Source organism: Pipistrellus kuhlii, unplaced genomic scaffold, assembly GCF_014108245.1.
Source record: "Pipistrellus kuhlii isolate mPipKuh1 unplaced genomic scaffold, mPipKuh1.p scaffold_m20_p_1, whole genome shotgun sequence".
Classification (NCBI taxonomy): Eukaryota; Metazoa; Chordata; class Mammalia; order Chiroptera; family Vespertilionidae; genus Pipistrellus; species Pipistrellus kuhlii.
The window spans coordinates 5,113,939-5,129,534 of NW_023425404.1; positions in this window are offsets into that span (position 1 = coordinate 5,113,939).

Sequence of the window (15,596 nt, forward strand, 5' to 3'; positions counted from 1 at the left end):
TGTTCAGCTGCAGTCATTTGTCCTGCTGGTTTATTATATTCACTTACCCAGGAGCCACTACTACATACTGTATTGCATCACTGTCCATTATGATCATAATACCTTTGTTTAATCATTTTCAAAGAATTTGCTCACTTTGAAGAATGCAGAGATTTTCTCCCTGATTTGTTGCTTACTTGCTTGAAATCCATTCATACTGTTATAAAAGGTTTAGTTACATTTTATCTTTGTACTTGTTGAAACTTATAATTACACTGGAGGCCCAGTACACAACATTCTTGCATGGGGGGGCAGTTCCCTTAGCCTGGCCTACACCCTCTCACAATATGGGACCCCTCGGGAAATGTCTGACTACTGGTTTGATGCAAATATAAAAACCGGCAGTTGGACATCATCTCTCTCTCAATCTGGGACCATTGACTCCTAACTACTCACCTGCCTCATCACCCCTAACCACTTTGCCTGCTTGCCTTATTGCCCCTAATCACCTCTGCCTTGGCCCCCGCCATCACAGCTTCATCTGGAAGGATATCCAGAATGATGCTCAGAAGATCATTTGGATGTTTGGTCTAATTAGCATAATATACTTTTATTATTATAGATTAAATGTTATTTTAGTAAAAATACATTGCTTATTTCTTTATTAAGTAGGTATACATCTAGATATTGACATGAATATCAATATCTAAAAACATATGTAGCTTATTTATGCCTTTAATTAATAGATATGTGTTTATATTCATACTAGAGGCCCAGTGCACAAAATTCATGCACAGGGTAGAGGGTTGTCCCTCAGCCCAGCATTCACCCTCTCCAATCTGGGACACCTTGAGGGATGTTAAACTGCCCGTTTAGACATGATACCACCAGGATTGAGTCTAAATGGGTAATCGGACGTCCCTCTCACAACCCAGTACTGCTGGCTCCCAACTTCAACTTCTCCCCTGCTTGCCTTCCTGATTGCCCTTAACCAGTTCTGCCTGCCAGCCTGATCATCCCCTAACTACTAACATGCAAGCATGATTGATGTATAACTGCTCCCCTGCCTGTTTGCCCCCAACTTCCCTCCTCTGCTGGCCTGGCCACCCCTAACTGCCCTCCCCTGCAGAGTTGATTGCCTCCAACTGCCCTCCCTTGCAGACCTGGTCCCTCTCAACTGCCCTCCATGCTGGTCATCTTGTGATGGCCATCTTGTATTCACATAGGGGCAGGATCTTGACCACATGGGAACAGCCATCTTGTGTGTTGGAGTGATGGTCAATCTGCATATTACTCTTTTATTAGATAGGATAGTGGCCTGGTGCACAGGTGGGGGCCAGCTGGTTTCCCTTGAAGGGTGTCCAGGATCAGGGTGGGGGTTCCCTTGGGGTATGGGGTAGCCTGGTCTAGGGGCCTGTGGTGGTTTGCAGGTCAGCCACACTACCTGGTGGAGGCCCTGGTATCTGGAATTTATTTACCTTCTACAATTTAAACTTTTTAGCCTGGAGCATAGCCAAACCCCCTGCTCTCTCTGTGGCCATTAGCCATTTCTGTTGGGGTTCATGTATCGTCTATAATTGAAATTTTGTAGCCTTGAGTGGAGGCCTAGGCCAGCCAGGGTGTGTGGAAAGCTTGGCTTCCTTTATTGCCAGGGAAACCCAAGCCTCTTTCAACTGGTCTTTGTGGCTGCCGCCATATTGACTTGGGTTAATTTACATACTCGCTCTGATTGGCTGGTGGGCTTGGCTGGTGGGCTTGACTTGAACAGAGTGATGGTTAATTTGCATATTACTCTTTTATAAGGTATGGTAATACTATATATGTATTTATGTATAGAGAGACAGAGAGACAGAGAGATTAGATATAGATCATGCCTATAATGTACCAAGCACTGTTAACAAATTTGACATAAAAATGGTTGTATAAAGTGTTTTTCAGTATGTTTCAACTTCTTTTCATATTTAAAGCTGAACACTTATAGCTAAATGATGATTTATATGCAAACATTTTTCTTGTCAACCAAGATTGAAGATGTAAAAGGCCTTCAGATAGTCCTGCAAAGCTAAGCACAGGTTTGCATCTATTTTTGAAATAATAGCGTTTCCTTTTGCATGTGATTATGCTTTTGATGCAAATATAAAGATCTATAAATTGGCATCTGCTTGTGGGTCATTGAGCTAAATGGAAGTGAAAAGTCACAAGCAGATTGAGAATAAATGCATTCTAATAGCTGATATTACTTTGATGGATTCAGAACTAATTTCATCAGAGTTTCCTGAATAAAGCTTCAATAAGCTAAAAATTTGCTATGGCAGATCATGTACAACACTAGAATGTAATTACTTGTTCAATATTGTCTTATTATTATTGAGGAGCATATTTTCAGAATGCTAATTCATAGTCTGCTAGTTATCCCTTTTAATAGATCTTCTTATTTTATCACTAGGCATATAAGATGTCAATTGAAATAGATAGATTTTTTTTAACTATTTGAGTAGTTATTCATTTGATCCAAAATTATTTATTAAGTATCTATAATTTATAAAACAATGTACACACCAAAACCGGTTTGGCTCAGTGGATAGAGCGTCAGCCTGCGGACTCAAGGGTCCCGGGTTCGATTCCGGTCAAGGGCATGTGCCTTGGTTGCGGGCATATCCCCGGTAGGGGGTGTGCAAAGGCAGGTGATCAATGACTCTCTCATCGATGTTTCTAAGTCTCTATCTCTCTCCCTTCCTCTCTGTAAAAAATCAATAAAATATATTTAAAAAACAAAACAAAACAATGTACACTATATCTAAATACCACTCAATATCTGTTGCTACATCAAAATATTTAAAGTAGGGATTTTTATGTGTCTAATCAGTTCATTTCTTTACAAAAATGCAGTAGAAATTGACTTATTAAACTGAATATTTATTTGTTAGAGCTTACTTAAAGTAACTATAGTTGCATTTCAAAAAAAAATCACCAGAACTATCTGGCTGTGAATATGAATAGATAAGAATCCTCTTTAAAAGATCTATATACTCTTTAAAAACATTCAAGAGACTTTTTATATATTATTTTGTTTTGCATATATCCTTGTTAATTCATTGAAAAAGTATATGTTAGCAGTTATTATATGCCAGCACTGTGCTATATCCTGAGGGTAAAGTAGTGAGCAAAACAAATACAATCTACAATTTTATGGGCAATTCTACTGAGGCATGTGTCCTTTGTCCAGTCCCTTTCCCCATCAATCTGTGGGGAATAGACTTGGAGAGTTTTAAACTGCAGCTTTGTGGCGAAGCTATATAAATGGCAAGCCTCTATTATCTAAGCTTCCCTTTACTTCCTCCCTGTTAATTATAGCCAGGTTATTATAACGGCATCCAAAGGACTATCTTCAAATTGTTTGAAAAGTACTTTTGACATCTTTCACTGCCTGAAATGATCTCCTCATTGTTCATTGGTAGATTTTCTTGCACAAAATCCCACTCACGTGGAGCCTTAATTTTGTCCTTCTTATCATAATGTGATTATTAATTTCACTGTATAATGATTTCTAATTATATCTTTATTTGTGTGTCTGTGTGTGTGTGTTTTTTTTTTTGTCAGACATACCTCACAACTTTAAGCTGCATGAATAAAGGATGAGGCTACTGTTCTTCTTTATCTTTGCATTTACAGAGACTAGCACATCACAAAAGATCAATAAATACTAGTTGAATGAATGACTGACAATTAAGCTCAAGACCTCAGTTTATGAACCTATAAAATATAAAAATAGGGGCAGGTAAAGCATATTGTCCCCTTCCACATCCACAAAAGTTATATAGTATACTTGAATAAAATAATTTGAAAAGTTTAATTATTTCACCCAAATTGTTTATCTAGAACATCCTCTTTGATTCAGATAATTAATGTATTTTTTGAGTCAGTAGGGTAGGTTAGGGCAAATGTAATAATTCCAGGCCAAATTAAGTACTATATTGCTATTATGAAAAAGAGAACTAGTTCAAGGGACATTTTTTCCTCAACATTTTTTATTTCACAATCTTCATACAGACAGTTTTGAAACTATCTAAAGTGCTGATACACTATTTTCAGTTCATTTAAAAGCAGGAAACAACCAACATATTGCAAGGTGGGGGGTTCACTCTTTTATGAGGTTCTCATTTGTTTTAGCTGACTCTGTATTTTAGAGGTTTCAGAGTGGAAGTAATATATATTTTTTATCCCAGTAATCTCCAACTGAAGTATAAACTTCAGTACTTGGATCCTACAAAAATGGAACTAATTCTAAATATCAAACAGGCAGCCTTTATAGGGTGAGTCATGCTCACCACAGTCCCTTTCTCAATACAATGCACTCATGTACTAAGCTGCTAGAAATGTAGATTCCTGCCAAAACCGGTTTGGCTCAGAGGATTGAACATTGGCCTGCAGACTGAAAGGTCCTAAGTTCGATTCCGGTCAGGGGCATGTACCTTGGTTGTGGGCACATCCCCAGAGGGGGGTGGGCAGGAGGCAGCTGATTGATGTTTCTCTCTCATCAATGTTTCTAACTCTCTATATATCTCCCTTCCTCTCTAAAAAATCAATAAAATACATTTAAAAAGAAGCTCAGGGCTGAATCCCTTCCCAGAAATTCTTCTGTAACCTTTCTGAAGAATGTCACTACACTGATACTGTACTTTCTTCCCAGGGTAGGCCTACATCAAGTTACTGGCTGATGTGCAGGTAGAAAGCCTGGCCTTGCCTTGAATAGGAACAACTCTGAGGAGCCATAGTAGCTGTAGAATCCCTGTGTCTTATGTGGCATCTTCCTCAGAGCTCAATATGCTTGATCTGTCCAGTCTGTTTCCTTCATTCCCTTAAGGACATCATTCTTAAGAGTACTTTATATTAATATTCAAGCAAATCTCTGTCTCAGGGTTTGATTCCTGAGGAAGCAGACTTATACACGATGCATTCTAAAATGTAGTTTTGCCTATATCCATGATAAAAACAAAACAAAACACCACAGTATTTCAGTGAGACAGCATCATCAGCATCATCTAGGTGCTTGTTAGGGTTCCAAGGCACATGCTGGATACCAGTACCACTGAATCAGAAACTCTAGAAAGGGAACCCATGAATATGTATTGAACTCATCTCTCCAAGTGATTCTTATGCATATTTGAGTTTGTAAAGCATTGCAAAAATTGGATATTGATGGGAAATGGACAGCACAATTACACAATTATGTTAAAATAACAAGTTATAGTTAATTCAATTATTTTTAAATTGATATAAGAAACATCAATATTAGAGATTTATATATTATTTGTTACTGCCTCATGTTACAAATAAAATATATATAATTGTTATTGAGTAATATAAGTGGCTAGATTTCCATTCTGACTTCTAGCTTCATGCAATTTTTCAGTCTGTTCCTTCAGTCAAAACCTATTACTTTGACTTCTCTAATTTTTCCATAAAACCATTATTATCTTCCTAATAATCAAGTCATCAAACGTCTTTTAGCAAGCCTAACAATTGTGAGGACAAAACTCTTCTGTATTGGGTTCCTCCTGCACAGTTTACAAATTGCTTTCACGTGGTATAAAAAATCATGTGCCAGACTTTATATTAATTAACAAACAAGGATATGTGCATTAGTTGAGGCCAAGTGGCTTGCTCAGAATGAATAAGATGAAGGTTCAGATTGTCTGAGTACACATCCTGCCCCATGCTAATGGGAGTTCATTGGAAAGATCTTTCTGTTATCATCTATCTATCCCTCTATGGTGATTCTCCTTGATGCTAATAGAATCACCTCAATGTGCAGTCTCTTTCAGTAAAGAGAACAAACACAAATTCAAGTTGGCAGGATATTCTCCATAAAGGCAACTTCCCAGTTGCCATCTGTGTCTATGTGTATACACATATGAAATAGCCCTATGCTCCAGAAGGAATTGAAGGGAAAATAAAACATTTGAAAATCTGGAATTATTTTCCTGTTAATATTCAGTTCAATATATCTGATATTTAGAAAAAATCTAGATAATATAAGTGATCTTTTATTAAATTTTTAAAATTTATCTTTATTGTTGAAACTATTACAGATGTCCCTTTTTTCCCCATTGACCCCCTTCTCCACACCCATTCCTCCAAGGCACTATTGTGTCCATGTTATTGTCTGTGTCAATAGACTATGCATACATGCAAATAAGTTCCCTGGTTTATCTCTCCCTCCCCATTTTCCCACCTTCAACCTCCTTCTGAAATTTGTCAGTATATTACATGCTTCTATGTCTCTGGATCTATTTTGTTCATCAGTTTATTTTAGTCATTAGATTCCACATATGAGTGAGATAACGTGGTACTTTGTTTCTCAGACTAGCTTATTTCACCTAGCATAATACTGACATCCATGCTGACTCAAATGGTAAGAGATCCTTCTTTTTTATAGCCATATAGTATCTCATGGAGTAAATGTACCACATCTTTTTTACCCACTTATCTAGTGACTAGAAGCCTGATGTACAAAGATTTGTGAAATAATGGGCATTCCTTCCCCTGGCTGCTGGCACCGCCTTCTCTCTGACTGGAGCTGTCTTTTTATGCTGGCCTGAAGCTGCCTTTCTGCCTTCCCATGATGCCCAGAGGCTCAGAGTGGCCGGAGGTGGTGTGAAATACCTGTGTTGCCATCCAGGGCCTTTCAGTGCCTGCATGTGCAAATTAATCCAACATCTTTGTGGGTTAATTTGCATACTCACTCCTGATTGGCTGGTGGACATTGCAAAGGTATGGTCAATTTGCATTTTACCACTGTAGATGGGCACTTTTATCAGTGTTGATGGGCACTTGGGCTTTTCCCATATTATAGCTATTGTAAATTGTGCTGCTACCAACATAAGGGGTATATATATTTTTTTCTGATTGGTGTTTTTGGTTTCTTAGTTAATTTTTAACTTACCTATACAATTTATTGTGTGTCTACTGTTTGCCAGACATTCTGCTGGGTGCTGTGTAAAAACAGATGAGATAAATAGTCCCTGCTCTTCTGGCAAAAATTACCTAATGAAGTGGAAAGCAGATAAATAAACAAATAATTAATAAAGTAATTCCAAAATGCAAAGTATGTGAAGAAAATAACCCCCCAAATGGGATGCTAAAATACAGAGAAATGGAAAGCAGAGGAACTTCCTAACCTGAATACAATATGGCTATTGATAATACTACTGTTAGCACTAATAATACTACTCTTAGTGCTGCAATTCAAACTATAAGAACCAATTATTCTAAAATCTTAAAATATTTGCAGTTAAAAAATCCATTTGAAGAAAAGAATTCTGTATTTTGTACATTGCTGCAAACACACCTTCAGGTTTCTAGAGTTGAAAATGTAAATGCACCCTTATTTTTATGTTTATCTAGATGAATATATCTATCAATTTAATCATAAAATATGTCCCATCACACTTCTATCCAATAATATGCATTAACAAAGTGATTGCATTCACCTTCATTTATTCCCCTTAGGCAAGTGCTAAAAGCCTTTGCCACATCCAAAGGTATCTGGCCACCTTTTAATTTTCCCATGGATGGGAAGGGGGATTGCAGATGATGCAGAGTGCAGTGGGTGGTTTTACACCTTTCAAGAGCGGGCAGATGGCGGCAGCAGATGGGACCTATTTATAATCCCAAACATCCCTATCGAGCAGTCACTTAAACATCTGGGTGAGGGAAAGGGTCACCACTGCTGGAACGAGTTCAAATGTATTATAACTTGCTTCCCCTACCCCATCATGTACATCATGATAGTTAGCAATTCTCCAGAGCAGCAGGCTGTTCAAATGCTTTCTCCTGCTTTTGCTATCCTGTATGTTTCTACTCTGAATCAATATATTCTCATTGGAAAGCACCACATACAACAACAACCCAAGATTATACATTTAGTGCATCCATAAAAGTAAAGGCTAGCCTCACTAGTATATGCCAGACTTCCTGATAACACCTTCTATCCATTATCCCATTTAATCCACTAAACCATTCCATGAACTAAACACTATTGTTATTCCAATACTTAAATACTTTAGAGTAAAAAAAAAAATATGAAAAAGTATACAATAACTTTGTGAGAAGATGAATCCAAGTTTTCTTTGTGTTCTGTTCCTCTTCCATTGGGATATTGTAAGAATTTTCAAGCCATTTCATCAGTGTTTCCATTGGGACAGTTGGAAGCACCATGGAAGAGTTTTCTTACCTGTAAATAATACCTCTCCATCTCCATGAAAATAGTTTGCTTAGATACTATGAGAAAGGTATTTGCTAAGATTATCATCCTAGACACTAAGAGTAAATATCACTTTAGTTTTTTGCCATTTATCTCTCAATGGCTTGGAAAGCCCAGCAGCATATATAAACTCTTGTGGATAAGAAAGAGGGCAGAATAACAACGCACTCTCTCAGAGTTTTAAGGAAGCTAAGCATCTGACTCATAGTGTTAAATAAAACCAAAATAAAACAAAATTCTCCAAATGTAAAAACCTCATAAAATAGTAGGTCTAGCTGTTCTCTAAGCTGCTGGCCTTCTGTATTTATATATCTTATTTAGTTTAGGGTAGATCTGCCTATCAGAGGATTGAGGAAAACTAATAAATGGATATATTAATGCATTTACAACTGAAACTAAATTGAATAGCCATCTACTTCATAAAATATCCCTGCCTCAGCTTGAAAATGGGTGGGTTACATGAGATGATGTCTAAGCAACACAAGTACAGAAATATCTCTTATAGGCAATCCAGGAATTAATTCGCTCCAGTTAACACATTTTCATTATGCAGGAGTCAGCTTGGAGGCATCCTTCTCTTAGCTTCTTGTATCTGGATTAGCTGCTTCTCCCATGACATCTCTTACCTTTCTTTTCTGACTTCTATAACAGCAACTCAGCATAGAGCACAGTATGGATTCATTATTACCAACAGTAGAATTGGACATCTTTTCTGGAATCAGAAGCTTTTTGTTTTCTGTAATATACAGGGTTAAACAAGAGTAGGTTCACAGATAAGGGGAACAGAGTTCATACTTGCATTATTATTTATTAATTATATTATGTATTTGTGTATACATTTTACAGCCATTGATCTATTTTTTCTCAATTGAATTTTGGTTTTATTCATATGGACTACAGGAACCCCAACATTTTTTTTTTAGAAATGCAACTAATAGAACAATTGGACAACAAAATTAACCAACAGTTGATTATACCTTTAAGCAGTCAGCTATATTATGTGTTACTGTGATGCAATGATGAAAATTGAACACAATCTGCTGAGAAATATAGATACACACAAACAAATATCAAACAGTATAATATGATGTATTGTTAAAATACAAGCTGTAAAATGATTATTTGCAGTAGAGAATATCAATTCAAAGGGTCTATGATAGAGATAGGGGGCTCAAGGGACATTTTAGGAATCAGTGATAATCCTTATTTTCTTAAGTATATTTTTATTGATTTCAGAGAGGAAAAGAAGGAGAGGGAGAGAGAGAGAGAGAGAGAGAGAGAGAGAGAGAGAGAGAGATCAATGATGAGAAGGAATCACTGATCAGTTGCCTCTTGAATGCCCTCCTGAATAGATGGCTATTCAATGGCTATGAGGATTGAGCCCATAACCCTTGCTCTTTCACCGAAATTGAACCCAGGACCCTTCAGTCCACAGGCTCAAGTTCTATCCACTGAGCAAAACCACCTGGCTTAATCACAAGAAACAACAACAGCCTGTAATTATTGGAATCGAGAGTCTAGGTCAGTGGTTAGCAAACTCATTAGTCAACAGAGCAGCAAACCTCAGCTCCTGAGCCGCATGTGACTTATGAGCCGCAGTTTGCCAACCACTGGGCTAGGATAATCTTTAAATGAGACTTCGTGGAAAAGAGAACTTTCCTAACATGCTCTGGCAAGAAAAGCATTGTTGGAAAGAAAACAGTGAGTAAAAGAATGGTAGAGGAAAATGTACAGGATTGTTTTCCTTAATAAATAGCTCATCAAAATATTTTAATATTGTAAAGACCCTTTAACATTAATCAAAATTAGTTCAAACCAAATCATTAAAAAACAAAAGATTATAGCTGTAAGTATTTCAAATATAATATTCATTAATTTTCTTTTTATTGACTTTCAGTTGTAACTGAAGGATATTTGTAGATTATCAATGTCTTATACTGGTATTTGTATGCCTTCCCCAATGTGTGATTTTATTGTAAAATCAATACCAGAAGATTTCGGGAGATATGAATTTATATCTCTTGTAAAATAATTGAGGATTACGTTGGACTTCCAAAGTTTTATTCTTCCATTGTATAAATCTCTACAAAGAAGAGTCTCATCTTCAAGCTAACTACTCAAAGTCTCAGAACATAGAAGAAATGGTTCATTTGTCAATATATATATACTTAATTTTCACTGCCATAAATTTTCACTCCCAAGAGATTAATTTTGATTTATCATCACTTTAGGATTTGAAAATGACCAGGAAATGTTGATCAGTGATTAGTCTCTACTTTCTGCTCATCACCACCGGGAAATGGTTTATTCCTTCCTGAGAAAGGAATCATATACTATGAAGACTTTTGAAAGTAGCTGGTAACATTTCTTGTGACAATTCTCTTTGATATATACTAGTAAAAGGGGAGAATATGAGTTTTTCAAATTAAGTTCAAATTAAAACTCAGTAAACTAACCCCATTCATTCAGGAAAAATGTCTTGTAATTATCTAAGGATATTCACTATCATTGTGATTTATAATTTAGCTCTCAAATAATTTAATTATTATATCATGAAACTTAAAAGATGTAATTAGCTGTCTCTATAAGTTACACACTTTACCTATAAATTAATTACATTTGTATTATTTAATTTGGGGATAATCAAGGTTTTTTTCTTTTACTTTGCTTTTCTCACTTCATGCTCTCCCTGTAGGGCTCATGACTACAATCCTTATCTGAAATTTGGAAATCCACAAAAATATAAGAGCCACAGTTTACATGCTCCTCTTCTAGCTAAACCTTATTTTAGCTGTTGTGAGCCTATTTGTGAACTTTATTTACCCAGTTAATATGAAAACTTACACATGTCACTTAAAAACATTAAATCCAGCCCTAACTGGTTTGGCTCAGTGAATAGAGCGTCAGCCTGCAGACTGAAGGGTCTCAGGTTCGATTCCAGCCAAGGGCATGTTGGTACATTGGTTGCGGGCACTTCCCCGGTGTGGGGTGTGCAGGAGGCAGCTAGTCGATGACTCTCCCTCATCGATGTTTCTAGCTATCTATCCCTCTCTCTTCCTCTCTGTGAAAAATCAATAAAAATTAAAAAAAAAACACATTAAATTTAGAGTATTTCACTAGATTATTTTTTAAACACATTGACCCCATATGTTTTGAGGAAGTGATCAAGGCTCTTTACTCTTGGAACAAAAAGAAGTCTATTTCACCACCAACTGAAGTCTTTTTCTTTATAATTTGAGAGTTCTCTTTATCGAAATATATTCAGTTAATCTGCCCTCATTCTTTTGGATAATAAAGGTTACCTATTTGCGATCTTACTATGAGATAGGAATACTTATTATCCTTCTTTTTAGATGAGAAAACAGACTTGTGAGGCAAAATTACAAGACCAAAGCAGTACAGCTAGAAATTAGTTGAGGAAAATTCAAACCCTAGGAGTCTAACTCCAGAATGTTCATTCTTCATTCTTCACCTGTTTTCTAACATTCACTCCATTCTTCTAACTGCAGAAGGTGACTTGGAGAAGGAAAGATTCTCTCAACTTTGATTCTATGGAAGGTGGTTTTTTTTAACCTATTATTTTAGCTTTCAACAATAAATCTACTTTATTATAAAAAGACAGTAAGACCTTTATCCTGGGTAGGAGCCATTGTGAGCATTTCAATGATGGATTTTACATGAACAATAATCTCCAGCATGCATGCACCACCCCTCATTTATTAATACTTTCTTCTTTCAGTTACTACTCTATAACTCTGAAGCATTTTCAGACATAAATCATTCTCATTGGGGACTAACTAATCAGATAAACAATATTTCATTATATTTCTTTTGGTTTTTCAGTGGGATAAATGGCACATCTGGCACATCAAATCAACAGTCATTAACTCACTTTTACAGGTTGCCTTCTAATATGCTTAGCACCATGCAATTATTCAGCAATGTTCCCAAAAGATAACCATGATTTCTCTTGAACTTTTTGTTTAAAAAACAAAATGATGGAATGGCTCCTTGACTAATGGATGTACCTAACAACTCCATAATAAATTCACATTTCAAATCCCTACATTTTATAAGTGTCTAAGGATTATCAAAATGGATTATCTTTAGTATTTGAAAGAAAAAAAATATGAGAGAAAAATATTTTATCCTAGACATCTGGCCATTTGACAAATGAGGCAGAGAGCTAAAAATTATTTTGTCATATTTTTACCAGATATTGATTTATAGATATTTTAGTCTCAGGGACATGTGCAGAGTCATAATTTTTATAATGCTTACTTTTCTAAGGTGAATTTAGATAATTTATTCTGGGGGCTAAGGACTCAAAGGAAAAGCTGCATGAAACTGATGAACTCTACATTTTAGCATGAAAGTGAGGACTGGACCATATTTTTTTGTGACATTTTGGCCTTGTGCAATAATTTGGTACCATCTGGCTTTGATTAGCTCAAAGTAAACTAATATCAGACTAATCTTTCATGTAACTTCTGACCCCCTTCCCCAGACTTGTCCAGCTCTCCTCCCCTGCCTTTAGGGAAAATAACTGTTAGTATTCAGGCCAGTGAAGCCATTTCAAAGAGCAGTTCCTCTGGAAGCTCTTATAAAATTGGCTAACTCTGCAAATATTGTGACCTGAAGAAAAAGAGCAACTGTGTCCTAAATCAGAAGCAGAAGCACAAGAGCCCCTGTACCAACCACTGGCTTTGGTAGATCTATCTGGGAGACATTCAAGCACAGGTTAAAATCTGACATGGACCTCTTGAACTTCACCTCTTGACTTAAACCTCTATCCTGGACACATGGCTTCTAAATCTGCTTGCTCATAGCCAATTTGAAAAAAGTACCCTGGGTAATGTGAGGCCTCTTTGGAATGACATATAACTGACAAGGGAATCAACATCAAACAGGCCTACACACACAGTTTGTCACCACACAAAACCCATGACAACTGGAAGCATCCATGTAATTATTAATCATCTGGAAGAGCTTTGGGTGGCATTTTATGGGGCTGCAGGGTCAAAGATTAACATAAGACTGATCATCAGCTTTCAGCACCATGTCATTCACCAGTTGCAATCAAATTAATTCTTCTTATTTAACTTCTAGTGCTGGTAATTTTTCACATCTCTGCAGAAAAAAAGAAAAACATTTTGACATGAAAATAGCTTTTTTTAAAAAGTTTAGTGTTGAATAAATTCATTAGTCAGTAAGAGAGCATTTATTGCTGCAATCTCTAATATGGTTCTCTAAGGTTATTTAGGGAAATAAATTTATATGTACTTTTAAAGAACATTTTGTTTTTAAAATTAGTTTTCAAATAGGAATAAAATGTTTCTAGATACTAATAAATAAATAAGAAAAAAATGGTGATGTTTGAGAATACGAATGGATGGCAGAGGACCATAAAACTGTTTTCTGATAGGCTAAATTTTGAAAGTAATTTTATTCTTATCAAAAAAGTCTTAACATTTTGATTCAGTAATTATATATTTAATTACTTATTCTAGTTAAATAATCTTATATACATAGAATTATATATTATAATTTTAAACTTAGAAATACTTTATATAACTTATAATACAGAAAGTAGGTAAATTATCTGTACATTTATTTGATGGCTTTCATTGCCACTGTTAAAATAGTAAGCATATGTCATGTATAGAAAAATAACATGCTGCAATAGAATATTATAAAATGCCATTAATAGTTATTTTGATCACATTTATATAGAAACAATGTAAAGTTAAAAAAATCTATATATATAAAAGGCTAATATGCAAAGTGTCTCCTCAGGAGTTTGACAGTAAAATGGGAGTTCAATCACTCCTATGAATGCACTGACAACCAGTGGGCAACATGGAACATGGCAGGCAAACAATTGAGGTGGCAGGGCACAAGGGAGCAAGGGTAGGAGGCAGGAAGGCGGAAAGGCAGAGAACCTGATCAGCCCTGATAGCCTACCAGGCCTAGGAGCCTACCCATATATAGATTTCATGCACCAGGCCTCTAGAGTAGAATAAAAACAAAATGAATGTATCCATGATATATAAGCATAAAATTACACAAAAATAGTTGCGAAGACCAAAACCAATTAGAACATTTAAAATGAAAAGGTCCTTGGCTTTTTCTGTATATAAAACATAGATAGATATAAAATATGTTTGTGAAGCCATATAATTTTTTAAATGTTTTTGTATGTTGGGTAATGTGATGCAATAAGTATTTTAATGCCAACACATTTTGTATTTATCTATATTATTTTTTGTCAAATATATATATTCTTATATGTAAAAGAAGACATCTCCTAATCAAAATGTATTTATTATGATCAAATATAACACTTGGGAAGTCAATAAATGTTAATTAACAATAATAATAGCATCTTTGAACCATTAGATATCTAAGCATTCTAAGAAAAAATTGTTGCCATAAACATTATTGTTTTATGTTTCTATAAAAACAAAGTCCTTTGAAAATGATAAATACATAATCACAGCAATTTTATAAAACCAGAACCCAAGTAACAGAAAGCCTTAGTTAAGTGAGCTTTTTAAACTATAGTTAAATTTTTAACACAATATATGGTATAAAATGATTTTAAAAAAACCCAGATGTTGATCTTTCAATCCAAGAACTTGGCATTTTTGTTTATGGATTAGTAAGAATTCCTAAATTTGTACTCTAATAATAAATATCCATGTAATTTTGGCTAAAATATTTCATGTTGAAGATAAGTGCCAAAGATTTTCAAGAAATTCTAAAATCTAAATGATAGGAACCATATCTTATTTCTTGATTTATCTTCACATGTAGTTACGTAAAAGGTAAACAAAACATTCTGATTTGCATTGTAATGACAAGAACAGGTATTCAATAAAATAGATCCAGATACATAGAAGCATACAATAGACTGATGATTCTCAGAGGGAAGGGGATGGGATGGGATGGAAGAGATTACCCAAAACACTTATATGCATACATGCATAACCCATGGACACAGACAATAGTGAGGTGAAGTCTGGGGAGTGGGCAGAGTGGGGGTAGGGGTGTCAATGGAGGGACACCTGTAATACTTTCAACAATAAAGATAATTTTCTTTAAAAAAGTAAATAGAACTAATGTGCATTTTGCCATAATATTATAATATTGACTAAAGTGGTTAAAATAACTACATAATAAAATAGCTATTTTTCCAGTTATTAGTTGTAATATAATATAGGATAATTGTCAACCTATTTGTGGTATACATAGGTGTGTTTTGGTATGTATAAGTATATGCACATATATACAATTTATATATCATATAAATTACCGATAGATATAATTTAAAATAACTGGATTATAAGAT